General features: G+C 39.7%; 1 long non-coding RNA gene across 6 annotated transcripts; it reads left to right on the top strand.

The window, feature by feature from the left end:
* The first annotated feature begins 4750 nt into the window (after positions 1-4750).
* LOC112572086 lies at positions 4751-16965 on the top strand. Of its 6 annotated transcripts, XR_003100944.1 has the most exons (6): positions 4760-4906; positions 5897-6032; positions 6235-6381; positions 6479-6569; positions 8220-8358; positions 11856-16965. It is a non-coding gene; the product is annotated as an uncharacterized LOC112572086 (long non-coding RNA). The 6 variants fall into 6 exon arrangements; XR_003100942.1 differs by having other exon boundaries at positions 4751-4906; positions 5897-6381; positions 6461-6569; XR_003100946.1 differs by lacking the exon at positions 6235-6381 and having other exon boundaries at positions 6454-6569.
* The last annotated feature ends 536 nt before the right edge of the window (positions 16966-17501 follow it).

Raw genomic sequence — 17501 nt, 5'->3', positions numbered from 1 at the left:
AGTACCAGTATAATCTGTACAACCATCTGCACCAATATATGTACAACCGCATATACCAGTATAATCTGTACAACAGCCAGTCTCTGATGCCGATATAACTATCCAGTTAGACCCAATAACCACAAGCCTCCTTGAATGCTTTGATATTTTACTTCCTGCCATCACAAATGTTGTAAATGTCAGCTTGTCATCAGGTGTTCTCCCATCTTTGTTTAAAAATGTCCTGGTGAAGCCACTTCTTAGGAAGTCCACGCCTGATGTCAATGAGTTGAACAGTTATCGCCCAGTTTCCAACTTTTTTTTTTCCAAGATCATAGAGAAAGGATACAACTCTGGGCCTACCTACAAGAGCACCAGCTCATCCCCCTGTTCAGTCAGCATAGAGACCTTTTCACAGAACTGAAACTACTTTTAAAGTGACCACCGACATATTATCTCTCCCTTGACAGTGGGCTCTAACTCTACTGGACCTGTCAGAGACATTTGACACCATGGACCACTCTCTGCTCCTTCATAGACTACACACCCTGTAGGGCAGCGGTTCTCAACCTGTGGGTCGCGACCCCCTGGGGGGTCGCGACGTGCCTACAAGGGGGTCGCGAAGGTGGTCATTTTTAAAAAAAAGTTTCTTATACTGGTATTAGTGAAATTAGTTTACATTGTGTAACCGAGTGGTGCGGGGGCTCAAACTCCAAATCTCTTCTTCCTATTCAAGTACACTGTCTCGGCATGCAGTGACTTCTCACTTCCAAAACTCAAAACACAATCTCCCTCTCAACAATTAAGCCTCCAATCTCCCTCCTCTCGCCTTTTGCCCTCTTTCTCCCCCAATCTCTCATCGCTGACTCCCCTATATTACACCACCATATTACAAACAACTGACAAGATGAATGCTTTCGTCCGAAAAATTTCGTTGTGGACGCAAAAGATACTCCAATAAAATATTTTTGATGTTTCCGTGCTTGTGTAAGTGCAAGGCTGACAACTTGAATCTTGATCAGGTGAAGAATGTAATTATTGCCCATCTAAACGGACTGCAAGAAAGGTTTCAGCATTATTCGCTGAAATTGATGTGACTAAATACGATTGGATTCGTAATCCATTTCTGGCTGATCCTAGCACAAGCGGGTTGTCCACGCAAGAAGAAGAGCAGCTCATCGACCTTTCGAGTGACCAATCCCTGAAAATGGTCTTCCAAACAACACCAGTGCCAACATTCTGGATTAGCATCAACGGTGAATATCCTCTCCTTTCTGAGAAAGCAGTGAAAGTTCTTCTGCCATTTTCAACTTCATATATGTGTGAGCAAGGATTTTCAGCATTGGCAGCACTGAAGTCGAAATACAGAAATCGTGTGGACGCAGAGGCTGAGCTGCGAATAGCAGTGGGTACGAACATCGCACACAGGTTCGCTTCTCTATGCAACAGCAAGCAGACTCAACCTTCTCATTAATCAAAGTGAGTGTCTAATAAAACTAATAAAATAATATTTATTAGCACCGCAGAATTTGCTTTAGTAAAATTTCATTAACAGTTATACTTCTTGCAGATACGAACTTTGTTCTTCCGTTGTTGAATTGCATTGATTTCCTCGACGCGGCGTTCGAGGTTAGCTAAAGCTGCCCCCCCCCCCCCCCCCCCGCTCTTCCACCGACCTAGCCGGCTAAGAGGGGTCGCGGACGTAACGGTGTTCGTCAGGGGGGTCGCCACATGTAAAAGGTTGAGAACCGCTGCTGTAGGGGATTCCTGGACCTGCACTAGCGGGGTTCAACTCCTGTCTCACTGACAGGACGCAGACTGTGTTTGTTGATGGTTAAACATCTCGCCCTGCTCCACTTTCTTGTGGTGTCCCTCAAGGCTCAGTACTCGGCACTGTTCTGTTTATTCTGTATGTGAAGTCACTTTCATCTTGCATCCAGTCTCACAACGTTTCTCATCAGTCACATGCTGATGACACGCAGCTATACAGCTCCATTCCACCGTCTGTCTCACTCTGCTACCAGCACCATAGAAGTCTGTATTCATGAAGTCTTTAGACGGTGACAAACTTCAACTAAACAATGAAACAATGGAAACCCTCCTGTATTCGAGAAGAAGAAATCCATCTTCACCCATTTGTCCACCAAGTCACATCAAGATGTCACACCAAGTCACACCTACATCACCTTTGCGTCCTCCATCAGGAACTTAGCATTCATTGTCACTACAGACATGACTCTTGCTAAATAAGTGACAGCTATCTGTCAGTCTGTCTATTATGATAGACAAGTTACAGCTGTCAGTCTATTACGGTAGACAAGCTACAGTTGTCTGTCATTCTATCTACACGCGCTACCAACACTCTTGTCTGTGCGCTTTACAAATTTTGCATTGTTTATTATTATAATCTGTCCAACTGCCTGTGTAGCGAGACAAATGTTCCAACCCAGAATCTCGTTCCAAGCGAGGTGTGCGTCTTGTTGTCAGGACAGAACCGAACTCTCAGCGACAGCCAATGGTCTGTGCATACTACACAATTAAATTTAACAGTTGAGAAATACAAGAAACTTTTAGGTTGAAATTATTACAGCTTTGCAAAGAGATGTAGATAGTGGACTATTTTCCTTTGATATCACTGCGCGAGTAGGTGTGTGATCGTCTGCTAAAGAGTAACTACAAGTCAAAGTGAAATAAAAATAACATGAAAAAGCTAAACACATACAATTCACGATTTATTTTTGGTTTTGATTTTAAAAAAATACTACGAAAATGTCTGCTAAATCATTCAGCAACACTAGTTTGACTAGAAGACCCAGCGTCTGCATTCCTCGCTTGGAATAAGATTCTGGGTTGGAACATTTGTCTGCACCAATATAATCGGTACAACCTTTTATACCAGTATATGTACAACCTTTTATACAGCATAATCTGTACAAGTAGTATAGTCTATCCATCCCCATGTACCACTATGATCTGTACAACCTTCAGTACCAGTATGATATATGTAACCTGAACCACAATAATTACAAGTTTTGATGTTTGTATCGCTCTTCTGGCTGAAGTTTTGCTGGACATATATTTCTGTACACTTAAAGGCCACAGGAAATGGCTTGCGTGTCACAGGTATTGACAGATATTTAATAGATAATGATAGATATTTGCTATGTACATCACAGCATCTTATGCGGAGCTGTTTATGACAGTTTAATAGCCGCAAATCCTGGGGCACAATCTAGTAAAATCTCAGCCACCATATTACTAAATAAAAATATCCGCTTGACAATACACAGCAGAAAACGAATTACACAAGGGTGTGCATGTACAACGGATTCAGGATTTCTTTAAAAGACATTGTCGTCATTATTCTCTAGTTTGAAAGTTCGTATGTAAATACGCAGATGTTTGGCTAATATGAAGCTGATATCACTGCTCGGGCATTCTTTTGGCCTGGGGCAGGTCGATTCAACTTTCGGTGTTGGGACATTGTATAGTCTATGTTCATCGCGGGGTCGTTTCGACTCAGGGTCTCCTTCCGCGCTCATTGTAGTCCCTATCAGCGCTCACCAGTCGATCGTGCTTAATGTGACCAGACGTTCCGCTTTAGGCGGGACAGTCCCCCTTTTGACCTCTTGTCCCGCCTGCTCATCGGGTGGGACGCCCAATGTCCCGCTTTCTGGCTTTCTAGCAAGTCTATCAAATGTCCTTGTTGTCTTTAAAAATCACATTTTTCGGCGTTCTTTGACGGTGACGACACCATCATCGGTACGTGTCCCGCTTTCGCCCCCGAAACGTCTGGTCACCTTAATCGTGCTTCATTACCAACCTTTGCAGAAGTCACGTGTTTATAAGCATATAGTTATATATCTTGTGACCGACTGTGTGTGGTTTATTGCGATTTTTTGCAGAAATCACGTTAAAATGTAAACACTCGTTTAAAAAAGTGTCTTTGACTATCACGGTGCATGGGACGTCCGGTGGTATAGTGATTAAAACACTCACTTTACTTGTCACCACTGCAGTGAGAAACTCAGGGTTCGTATCTCGTCTCGGGACGGTCTCTGTACGTGACACCTATCCGAAGGGCTAGGCGTCGGGGGTTTTCTCCGGGTACCCCTGTTTCCTCCAGGAAATCGCCTCAAGGTGGAAGCACTTTTCTTCTATACTAACCAACCAACTAGAGTACTAGACGGTACAGGATTGCTTTTATCTAGACCAGGGGTGGGCAATTAATTTTTCCAAGGGGCCGCATGAGAAATTGGGATGGTTTTAGGGGGCTGGACTAATATAGTTAACTCAGTTTTACCCAATACTGTATATATAGTATATATATATACTGGCGGGCGGGCCAGCGGGCGAGTAAAGCACGACAAAGGCAGTATAAACATGACCAATGAATAAGAAAACAGCAAAAAAAGCAATATTATGTTATTTTTAATTCAACATTTCAATACCTGAATTGAATTCATAAATGTTTAACGTCATTGTTCCTGGTAGTTCTTAGCTACGACCCCTCGATCTCAGTTACGACCTGATTTTGGTGGGTTTGAGGGAATTTAGTCACTATAATAGTACAATGCTTTCCCGTCAGATAACAGGTTGTATACGTTACTAGAAATTGTACTCTAGAGTCTGCGATGTGTCCATCGATTATTTTTGTTTTAAACAGTACAGTATGCAGAGAAATCTGTAAGAATAATAACTTGGATGATTTGGTTTCCGACGGCTCACACAAACCGTGAACAAACCGCCGCTCAGGGGAGATAATAATGAACTCTCCTTACTTCCGTTTTCCATAGTAGCTTCCCCTGCCCGGTAACTATGGCGGATTTGTAGGCGTTACAGGATGGTTGTAAACGGGGCTTCTTCTTTTTTTTTTTTTAATTACGCTTCAGTTCTCATAGCGTATTGAATCTTCTCCATAGATTAGGTGAGTTTAAATTTTGAATTTTTTTTCATTATCTTTAAGATAATCTTATGATAAAGTGAAATTCATAAAATTCCACAGCGCCATAGTGATCAAAGTTCGTGTTGCTATGTTTTAAAGTAGGGCTGTAGCTTTCTTTTCCCCCATAGGTAGACCTCACATCTTGTTACAAAAGTCGGATAATTTTCACTCACAGTTTTAAAGATTACGCTGTTTTAGGTGATTTACTTTGAGAAAAACGGTTAATACTGATCGATTTTTGATTTAAAATAACTTTTAGACACAATCATTTTGACATTGTCTTCTTGAGTAATGTTGGCACGCGTGACCACGTGTGATTTTAGATGCGTCCACTCTAAGTAAATGTTTACGTTATTATTTGAAGTTGAACAGTTATTTTCGCCCAGCAGAGACGTTGCTGGAGTTACACATATCACGTGCGTGATGGAAGATAATGTTAAATCGTACGTAAATCTCCAAATTTAGTGGTACACGCGAGGGCGACAGGCGTAGTGTCATTTTGCAGCGTGTTCAGTACATGTGGCGTGGGAGCGGCGCTATAGTATCAGGCCACTTACTGACGCTTTCTTTTAGCATACGGGCAGGCACAACAATGTCATTTACCCCAAAACAAAGAATGAAAGTTGGAATGTCACAGTGTGACCGGACTATGTTTACCACTGAAACAAAATACAGACTATAAATAATGAATTTACACAGAATAAAGAGCATATGTTATCGATGCAGCTTTTGGTTAGTGAATTATAGCTTCTGTGAATCTTAATATATCTTGTATTGTATTTTATTATGTAGTGCAAAGTGTAATGTATAAATTAATATTATGCCATGCAGTGTTGTGAAATATATTAACGTATAATCATACAAATATGTTGTGTCATACAGTCATACAAATATGCTGTTATACAATTATACTTTGATTCCTAGTAATACAAGTATGATACATGTGTATAGATTTTGTTCTTTTTGTTTTAGATTGCTCCAGCTGCCAGTCCTAGTTACCGGAGTGGTCAAGTGTCACTCTGCTTTTTCACATTCCTTGGCCAGCTACATTGTGGAATCTGCTTGTCAGTACCACTTATCCAACAGGGAGTTTTCCTTTAGGAAACTGGTTAGTTGCAGACACCAACTTGAATGATGACCTTGTAATGATGATGCCTTCTTGTTTCTGGTGTTTTCAGTTCTAATTTGCAAAGTCAGTGTGCAGACTTTTTTGAGTGAGGTACAGGGTCAGCTAATTTTTCTTTACTTGGTAATCTTTATCTTGATGTCTTGTTTGGAGCTGCCTAAAAAATCTTCCACTAATTTCCAAGATGTGTTGTACCTGAACGGCACCCCAGTGTCCAGCCTGTGATTGTGTTACTTTTATCATCTGAAAAACTGCAGCCATGCTGCTAACCATCACTCTGCACTGCATGTGGCTAACCATGTCGGCTGCTGTCTCTGGATGTGGGGACATGGTGAGTTGGATGAGTATGTTTCAGAAAATTGCGGTCTTGGTTAATGGTGTAATGTCATGTCACCTGTATCAGATTGCAGTATTGGTTATTGCTGTAGGGTGGGGACAACACCATTTGCCTGCCTCAAGTTTCATGACTTGGGTGCTGAAAAACTGGAGCAGAGTACAGGGACAGGAACACTGGCGCAGGTTTATGATGCATGTTTTTTCTTGGTTATGCCAACTGTTTTATATCCATTTTTTTTTTTATTACAAATTTTGAACAAGAGAACAAATTTCTTACTTTACGATTGCATTATCAATTATTACAAGCATGAAAGCATTTAAAGATAGGGTAAGTTACATTTAAATAATGTATCTATTTTTCTTGACAAATAATAAATTAGTTGTTGAATTCACTGTCATGAACTTGTTTTCTGTGTATAGTGGTGACTTGACGGGATCGTTATTTGGTGCCCTTTTTTAATTTACTGTTGTAACTTCTGGTCGTGACAATTTAGCTTTCTTACTTGATTATTAGCATTTTTGGTTTTATAGGTGTTTGTGTTGGTTGCTTTATATTTAGGGAAAAGGATGATCAGTGGATCTAGGCTTACATATTACCAGTGATGATTGAGATGATTAGCTCTGGTCTTAAAAATTCTTATCCTTATTGTCCAACATAAATTATTAGATACTGTACCAAGTGTTGCAGTGTCTCAGAAGTTTTTGTAGCCAATGCAGAATGAAGTTTCTCAAAGTTAAAAAAAAAATTACCTGTGGTCAATGATGTTGCAAGAATGATTGGTTAAACTGGCCATTGTATCCACTGAGTATGGCTTGGCAGCTGCATAGTATTGGGCGGAACTAATAACACAGCAAAATAGAAGCAAATGAGGTCTGAGTTTGTACATAACCATTAGTCACTACCCTTCATCCCACACAGGGAATTGAGGAGAGTAACTTGGCAACAAAACATTGACCCTAAGCACTGTGGACTTTGATATAGACATCCTGGCTGGAAATATCAAGGAGGCCAAGAAGTGCTAAGGAGGTAGAGGAAGAAGAAGCAGCCTTGGGTCACAAATTTTATCCTAGATCTCTGTGATCAAAGGAGGGCCTTGAGAAGTGAAAGAATAAGAAGCCCTGAAGTGGCTTCCAAATACAAAGCAACCCCAGAAGGTTTGCTATCAAGTACACCAAGAACCTAAAAGTGGAACAGAATAGACATCATTTCCATGATGACTATAGTTCATTAGTAAATCCTGTTAATTCTGGAACTAGAAATAAACAATACATATAATTTCCAAGCTGTCATTAGTGCTATAGTAGCATACTATGTGCAGAATAAACCAGCTTTACCCATCTTGACAGATTAGGGAATGCAATTTAAAATTTTGATCATCTGCCTTTGGGGCCTATTTATAAGGTAGCTGTCCTTCATTGCTTTTTAACTGTCATTTTGGCCTTTGCCTTTCTCTGTATCCAAGAGAGGATACGTGTTTACATGTCTGTATAACAAAAATGTGTGTGTGTTTGTATAATATGCCCTGTGCATTTACAGTTGTGTATACTCATTTTTGCTGACCTGCATATATTAACATATTTAATTTATTTAAATTTGATGCGTGCTTATGACTCTTTGTCAGATTTTATTAGCTCTTGCTAATATAAATGGCCAGTCTTTGTTTTATATAGGATTTTTATCTGAACAGGTGAATGTTTATTGATCCAGTCTTATGAATTTATCTGTAAGTGTCGCTGTCTGTGTAACTGGTAAATTCTGTTTGATATCATCTGTTGTTGTCAGTGTGGTTGGTAAATTCTGTTTGATAGCATCTATTGCTGTCTGTCCTGCAGACATCTGATGAAGTCAACAGAGCGTGTAGTGAGATAAAAGAAGAGTCACAGCGCACAAAATTAGAGATCCACCACGCAGACTTCAGCCTCTTTGACAATATCATGAACTCAATGGAGGAACTCAAGGCGCTACCAGGGGGTAGGTAGATGTGGCATCATTGCATCTCTTGGATGACTGATGAGGAATGCATATGTAAGTAGAAATGACGTCATTGCGCCTCTTGGGTGACTGATAAAGTGTGCATGTGTAGGTAGATACAGTTGAATCAGCAAAGGAGAAGCACACATATTATCTGGATAAGTGTTGCTTTGTCATGATGGATTCATTTAAAGTTCTGTTTGTTTTCAGTAATGTTAAAGACCAACCTGAACGGTTTGGGTTTTTTCCCCAGATATCAGTAGATATAGGCGATATAAAACTAACCTGTAAATTTCAGCCTCCAAAACCCATCCGTTAATTGTCTGCTATGATTTGCATCAACGAGCGCCGCTAACAGTGTACTACGTTTTGTTGGTACATCATTCACAACATGGTTGACTATTTCAGTGTGTGGTTTGATGTTTCCAAAGCACTCTTGGCAAGCGAATAGCTAGTATAAAGCAGTGTTGGGAAAATGCTAGCTGTCCTCGTGTACTACAAACATGCTTTATATTGAGGCAGTTATCTTGATTAAGAGGCAAGCTCAGACCTACATATATTGGGATATCTCAAAGTGATCACCTCCCTTTCAAGCATCTTGTACAGTATATTGCCAGAATGTTGTTATTTAAGAAAATATGTAACATTGTGTTTGTGTTTAGTCCTTGTTACTCCTCAAGGAGCATAGGGCCGCAACACCTCACTAACAGACCTGGTTTTGGGCAGCCCCCTTCTTTTGGCCCCATATTGTTCCATTGTCCTTTGCCTCGCTTTCTGCTGTTCTTTTCCAAGTCTTCTTTGGTCTCCCAACTCTCCTCTTCCCCTGAGGGTTCCAGTCTTGTGCCTGCTTGGCCATGGTGTTAGCTGGTTTGCACAGGGTGTGTCTTATCCAGCCCTATTTGCTATTTTTGATATCTTGGCTAGTGGCATTCTGGTTGGTTCTTTTCCTCAGGCTTCTGTTGGAGATCTTTTCAGGCCATCATAGATGCTTGCTTTACAGGCTGTTTCACTGACATCCTCCTGCATCATTCTAAAGTAAAGATTATTGTAGGACTGCACCAACGCTTCATATGCCTAGATTATTATTTACATGCTTATAAAATAGAGGTATTACAGAGCACAATGGTCTACTGACAGCAGATAATGCTATAGTGTACAAACTAGTGTAATAATGCTCATCAGATGGAGGCCCGGTGTAATATAACTTGAACAAATAATTTTTGAAAAGTGTTTCTGATATGTTTAGAGGAGGCAAATGAGTACAATTCAGGCTTGGACAAGTATCTGTGTGAAGCATGCTGGCAGGAGTGTCCAGCCTTTCATGCTGCTCATTTCTTTTCTTTTGCCATGCTGTATCTGACCTCAGATCAGAGTGTGCTGCACCAAGATGTGCAAGGACTACCGGTTGGCAATATCCTTGCCAAGGTCTTTGAGTGGCTTTCAGGCTATTTTTATCACAGTTTTTTGTTTTTTGCCCTCCAACTGTACACTTGCACAGCTTTCCATAGAACAGCTTTACATGCAGGCATATCAAATAAATTCACAGCCAAATTAGCTTGTGCAGTTTGTGCACAATGTAGATGTAGAATACAGGGCTTCTGTGTCTGGGATCTTATCCTTCCATCAGATGTGAAGCAGACAAACCAGGCAGTTCATAAGGAACTGGTAGAGCTGCCTGGCGTGTCTGGTGTAGATGTGGAAAATGCGGACACCTCAGGGCTTCTGTGGTGGGGATCTTATCTTTTCATCAGATGTGAAGCAGACAGGCGGGGCAGCTCATAAGAAACTGTTACATACTGTCAACAGACATCCACGCTAGATTGAAACACCAACAAACGAATGACTAGTGAATATAGTATTAGGGGGGAAAAAATCAAAAGTGCTTAGCTCTACATAAAAACACATAACAATAATCCCCCCTCTCTGCAGTAAGAGTCTTTGATTAAAAGTTTACATGACAAATCTGGTTCTAAAGCTTTTGCTGTCAGAAGCAAGATACACAGTTTTTCGCATTTGCCGCTCTTCTTGAAGTTAGGATGCCAGCCCATATCGAACACTGGAGGAGGACAGAGTAGAGTTTCAACCTAGTGGTGAGGTTCAGACTACTGTGTGCCCAAATGTTTTTGAAAACTCTGGTGATCTCATCAATATTTGTTGTGTTTGAGAGAGTGCTGCCCTGCAGCCCAGTTAGGTGAAGCATTCATTCGCTGCATTTGTTGGTAAGGCTTGCAGGGGACAGGCTTTGAGAGACTTTGATTTTTGTAGTTGTGATGATCAGATGGAAATTGTCAAATGCCTCTGACAAACATCTCAGACTGTCTTTCACTTTCTATTGGCATTAAAAGCACAATCATCAACAAAGTAGGTCCCTGATTGTATAAACCTTAATTCTGGTCGCTTTTAATAGCCTTAGTAGATTAAACCGTTTTCCATCTCTTCTTCATCCAATTGCCATCCCCACCCTCCCAAAAAAAGTCATGAAAGGCATCTGTCATTATGACAGAAAAGACCATGCTGCAATGGGGTGAGCAACCCTGCTTGACAGCTGGTAACAACAAAAGCTTTGGATTCCTCTTTGTTATTAAGGACTATGATCATCATATCATCTCGTCAGTAAACCTGCCAAATGAATCTAGGCACTCAGATTTCTTCATTTTCATCCAAAGGCCGTCCCTTTTGGTTGTGTCAAAGGCCTTAGTGAGATCCCATATCTGTTCTTGGCACTTTTCCTGGAGTTGCTAAGCAGCAATGATTGTCTCTGTGGTGCTGTGCATTGGCTTTTAGAGAGACTGTCATGCCTAAGATGCTGAAGGAAGCAGTTATGGAGGAATTGGGTCCAGTGTACACTTACATGTACTTAGATGCACACAAAAGAAAACCTCAGCTATTTGATTACAGTAGATATATGCAGACTATTGACAAAAACAAGAGCATTGGTGTTGTCAAAGGTTGTATAAAGATTTTCAGCAGTCATGCAGGCAACTTAGACCATAATTAAAATCATGGGCTGCAAACCTTTTCTCCTCAGCCCTCACCCAAACCAGTCCTGTTGTGCATTTCCACCACAGGTATATTCCTGGTCAGAGGATAGTGTGCGTAGCATGAGATATTCACCACAGATTTTTTTTGGGCCAGATGAAAATAATTGTGAAAATCTGTTAGGTGATTTTGTGTTTCTCAACTCTTTCTCTGGGTCAAATCCATTCTTTGCTGCTGTAGAGTAAAACGTCAGCTATTAACATACCTGTATAAAGGTGTCTGATGATATAACTATATGAAGCCAAGTAGTCATATGAGGTGCTAGCCTTTGTGTGAAACTGATAATAGATATATGGTGCCCAGAGGTGTTGTTTGTACCTGTTAACAGGGTGCTGATAATGACAGTGCCTCGTATTTAATAGCTGAAGGAATAGTTGATACGTGTTGAAGGGTGCAGTGGTTGGTAAGGTGTGTGCATGTGAAGATGCTGCTAATAGTGACATTACCTTGTATTTCAGAGTTGAAGGAATCATTGATCCTGCATGTTGAACGGCGCAGTCTGATGGTGGCGGGGGTTGTGGTTGCTATAGGAGCGGCCATAATGTTACTAGGATGCCTGTGGATACACTGGTGCCACACAGAGCATGGGGAATATGTCCCACTTACCCCTGCAAAAGAGGAGCATGAAAAAAAAAACAGCAGCAGCACCACCACCAGAAGCTCCGAGACCATTCTCACAAGGCAGGCACACACTTGGATAATGGTGTGAAGAAATTAACACATCGCAGAGTGCATGTGGTCACTAAAAGCCACTGACTGTGTCTTCATCTCCTTTCCTACTGTTGGGGGAAAAGTCAAGGAACTCTTACCTGTTGGCTTTTGTATTATAAAAATCTTTATAAAACCACAGTAGTTTGTCTCTACTCCTTGCTAAAGACCAGTCCACCGGGAGAACTGACCTGGAAAGGAATTGTATCCATGGGATCTTAACTATGCAATACATTGTCCATTTTTGTCCTTAGTTGTGTGAATAGCTAGTTTTTTGGCAGATTGTAGCGTTTGGGGGGTGGGAGAGGAGCGTTTGTTTTGTTGTTTTTTTTTTTTTTGCTCTCATATTTGTAGCTGAAAACCATCTCTCAGAAAATGTATTTGATTACAAAATTCGCTCAGGTGTGGTCCAAGTTTGGCCTCTCTAAAGCTGCTTTTGCTGGGCTGTAACATGGAGCCAGAAACAAATAATCAAACCTTTAGGTTATATGCCCTTGTATGACTAAAGGAACACACTTTTTTCTAGCTCACAGCTACCTTAAAAGTTAATTTTATCTTTGTCCCATAGCTGTTTTACTATTGAGTCTGTGGCTGTGTAGCTAGTGTGCTAGTAGCCACAAATTTATATCGGTGCTGGTCAGCAGACCATGACATGAGTACTCGAGTATTGTCTGATACCTCCTTGCCTGATCCAGTCCTTTAATATGTTTCCAGATAGTTATTTAAAGGACTGGGTTTCCCATTCATGTGATCTCATGATTTTCTTGTTATTCCCCATTACATTCCATACAATTTTACACCTGGCCCTACCACTCCCACCTCTAACCTCAACCTTGTGCTGTTATTCTCTTCTCTTGTTTGTCTTGATGACCTCAGCTGAGTGTTCATAATTTATGTGGATCTGTACTAAGTCTGTTTGGTTAGCACACTTTCTTAATTTTTGGCATATGCTGTGTCCACTCTTTCATCAGCATGTATGTAGCATATGTAGTGTCCACTCTTTGGGCATGGACATAACCCATCCATGTCTGTTTTTGTTGCTTGATAGTGGCAAGCTGTGTTTCCTGGGCACCCACCTTACTGGCAACTGCTTTATGTACAAAATTGTTCATTTTGTGGTCTTTGTAAAGCACTCTCATTAAGCATACGGTTTCAAATGCTTTGGTGAGCAATGTCTGTTTCACAAGTGTTATGGAGCTGCTGAAGGACTTGTACAGCTTGCATTGGACACTAAAACAACTAGGATTGAGGTGAACATCCTCCACACAGCCTTCATCTCTGAAGTTGTAGCACTCAGGTACTTGAAGCTTTGCACCTTTTTGAGCTCAACTCCACGAAGATCTCCACCTTGCCATGCCCAGTGGCATTAACAATGACATCTCTTGTCCACCCCATATGCATTCGTGCTGCTTGCAACCTTGTTTGTGAGGCTCTGTAACTTGCTGTTGTTTCCTGTTATCGGGTCGTTGTCAACTGTAAAGCATGTGCTACGTTGTGGCCTCCTGCCAATGGACACTGAGGTCTGATGGTCAGGAGTGTATCGTGCATGATATTCTCCTGATGTCTGCCATCATGGATAATAACTCTCCCATCATGATTGTTGAGGAATACTGAGCTCATCATAAAAACATATTTGTCTCATAGATGTTAAAAAGCACCAGACAAATGGCAGCCTTGGCAGATATCTACCATTAAGGGGGAGAACTCTCCCATCATGACTGTTGAGTATTGAGCTCATCACATGACACAATATTCTCATCTTTCTTCTTGAAACCTGGTGTTGAAAGCTGTTGAATTCTTGTAATACTTCTGTCAAAGATCTTTTACATGTGACTCATTCTTGTCATCAACTTTATCTTTCACTCAGCTGCTTATACAGCACAGGAACTTCCATGATGATTAAACATGCGAACCAGTTCCTTGCCACATTTTCAATGCAGAGCTTGTGTTAATGATCTGCAAGAATTACTGGTTGGATGTAAAGGTCTTTTTTTTTTTTTTTTTTTTTTTCTTTGAAGGCAGTAGTCATTTACTGGTTGTCACAGGGACGTACCAGCAGTTGGCAGTCTTCAGCCTTGTTTCTTGTCCAGGCCCTTCTTTCACCATGCATTCTCTTTAACCTGCACTGGTATGCATGAGAGACTGATGGGGTGCATCGGTCCAGTGAGTGATTTTTCTTCTACATCTTATTTTATTGTGACTTTTTATATGTGATATGCTAACATTAGTCTATTTTCATTTGACCTTTTAAATAAGTGCAGTTAACATAAAAACATTTTGCATTACATTGTTTGTTAATATTGTGAGAACTCTCTCGCAGGTTGTGATCAATTATGAAAATATTAGTGATGATCATATACATTATTCTCTAAAAAAAACCTTAATGGATGGATATAACTTGCAGGTATGTTTGTGTGTGTGGGAAATTCATGACAAGGATACCAGTGTTACAATGAAGATAAAAAGTGTTTTTGCCTTAGGTTGCATATAACCCTGGAGAATAGAGATTATGAGGCTAGTGTGAAATATATGTATGAAAATGTTGTGTGTAGGTGGATAGAGATTATGAGGCTAGAGAGAAGTACGTTTTAAAATGTCATTTGTGGGTGGGATGGTGGTGCCTGTATATTTATTTCACTCATTTGTTTAGAATGAAACCTGAAATGCTGGTATATGTTTACGATTACCTCAAGGTATTGAAGACAAAGTTTAAGCCAAATGTATCTCAACTGGTTGAGTGAGGAATAAATTTTCAACAAGACAAAGTCATTTTAAAACGTGAAATATATGTACAACAATAAAACTGTCGTTAAAGTTTTTTTTTTAAAAAAGGCAATAAAACTGGCATCTTTTTACGTTGCTTTAAATGGGTATGTACAACAATAAAGCTGTCCTAAAATTTTTTTTAAAAAAAACAAGGCAATAAATTTTGCTTATTTTCACATTGTTTGAACTTTTTACAGTTCTATGTTTCTTCCTGGAACACCAAGTAAGCATGGTTTTTTTAGACTATAAGTAATCGATGGAACTGTAAAGAGTTTTAAAAAAGTTACATCATATCATATCACCATGATTTATTTTCTTTATATCGCACGATTATAAGGGCCTCTAAGACCAATTCTGAGCAACGATCCATGCATTATTCATTGTCAGCACATCATAAAAGCAACTGATCCATCAAAATGTGCTGGAGCAGGCACTTTATCTTGATGCTTCTTGCCAGTGGGCCACAATATTAACATTGTGATATTCACTATATCAAACAAACCCATGGGTAGCAAGTGACATAAGCTGCTGAAAACTAAATGGAACCTCTCTGTCAGAAAACTCAACTGAATTCTCTCTCTCAAGGGCAGTGTGACGCACCTGTCATCAATACAGTAAAGGCTGTCCTGGGTTCAGCTCTTATTTTGGGCACGGTGTTCTTTCTCATCAGAAAATTAAGGTGACTTCTACCTCTGTCAGATGCCAAACTATTTCAAGTGGGTGTCTGCTTTATGTGGATGGCCTGCTGCTCTTGACTTTGTTGCGTCCTGATTTAAAAAGGGACTTACTCAAGATATGTTTTGCCTGCAGGTCTGTTTTTATTATCATGATGCAAAGGGCTTTAGTGTTTATTTGGCAGTCACTTAGTTTGATTTTGAAAGTGTAACATGTGTAGCAGTCATTAATGAATGTGGATTGAGTTTACTCCTTAGCCAGTGTGATGTCTCAGCTGAGAGGATGTGTTTTACTGACCGTAGTTTTAGTATTCCTGTTGCAGAAGGCCCTCACCTATTTAACCACTGATCATATTTTTACTTGTCCTTCGTACGTGTTCACTTTTTTTGAAACAAACTTTATTGAATATTTATTTCATGCAAAACTTTCTAGGTTTTGAATCTTTTACGGTGAAAAGCTATATGCCAGTACAATTTAGAGAAGTGCTGTGAAATAGCTCCTTTACGACATTGCAAATAAAATCTACACCCACCTTTTTGAACAGAGCAAACAAACAAAAAATGTAAAAGGCCTAGTTCTGTAGTGTTATTTGCTTGGTTCAATGATAAGCATCATTTTGTTGGATTTACTGATGCTTAGTTACAAACAAAAAAATGATGATGGATTGTGTTGACAGATGATGCCATGGAGCTGAATGGCAAAAAATGCTTCACATCTGTAATCTTAGCTACATAAAGAAAATGCTTTCACTTTGGTTACTACATAAAATTTGCATTGTGAATACAGAACATTTATCTTTAACAAGGATGTATCACCTTCATTTCCCATTGTTTACCTGCTTCTAGAAAAGATTTTCGCCCAATCCACTGTCATTGTGTAGGATTTATGAATGACAGTGTGTGTACACCATTATTGGTCTTGTGGTCAATAAAAATTATGTCAGACTATAATGATGCATTATGCACCTTGTTACCATGCATTCAGTACAGCACTGCATTTAAAAATCATAAATTTTGATATGGTGCTGCAAAATATTCCAGGTTTATTTACAAAATAACTATCCATGACATTTTCCTTGTGTAACCTTCACTATATTTGCTTTAATTATGGAAGTTAAAAAGAGAGTGAATTATTTTCATTTTTAAGGGAGAGAAAGGTTAATTTATGTCATTTAGGTATATTAACAAAAGAACCATGCTCTTAGACACCTATTTCAGTCATGCTGTTTATGCTGTAAATAGATTCATCTGAGGTGGACATAACTTTTGGGTAATTTGCTCTTAGCACTGTACTTGTATACTCACTGAATTCAAGAAATGTTAGAATTGTCACGGATATAAATGATTGATGATACAAAACAATATCAGTTGACTTGTATCTCACATTAATGCAAAGATCAAAATAAAACTAACAAATGCATAGTTTTTGGTGTGTGCATGGATGAGATGTATATTTGCTTGTATATTGCTATGAATATATAATTGTGGACATTTTATTATCACTATAGTAAGCAATGCATAATGTAGCGATGTGTTTGTTCCCTATCCAACAACAAATCACACAATTTTTCAGATCATGACCAAATTTTGCAGAAGTATTCCTTTTGTTTTGTCGAAGGACATAGACTATGTGTGGTCAGTAGCAGTTTCACAAGAATTGCAGATACATATGGATTATAGTAATTATAAATATATGTGATTTATATAGCGCAGAATCGTGCTCATACAGGAGAATGCACTAAGCGTTCGATCCAAACAAGGTTAATGAGTAGTATACGAAGAAACAGAAAGATGGGCAACAAAGTACAAAAGACAGTGAAGACATCGACGTAATAGATAATCAACAAAGGTATTTTGGCAGGAAAGACTAATCAAACATAAAAGAAGAGAGGAAGAACAGATTAGTAATGGACTTATGGACCAGTTCATGCAATGGAACATTCTGCAGAAGTTTAC

This window comes from Pomacea canaliculata, linkage group LG9, assembly GCF_003073045.1.
Source record: "Pomacea canaliculata isolate SZHN2017 linkage group LG9, ASM307304v1, whole genome shotgun sequence".
NCBI lineage: Eukaryota > Metazoa > Mollusca > Gastropoda > Architaenioglossa > Ampullariidae > Pomacea > Pomacea canaliculata.
This window is presented reverse-complemented; position numbering and strand designations above follow the sequence as displayed.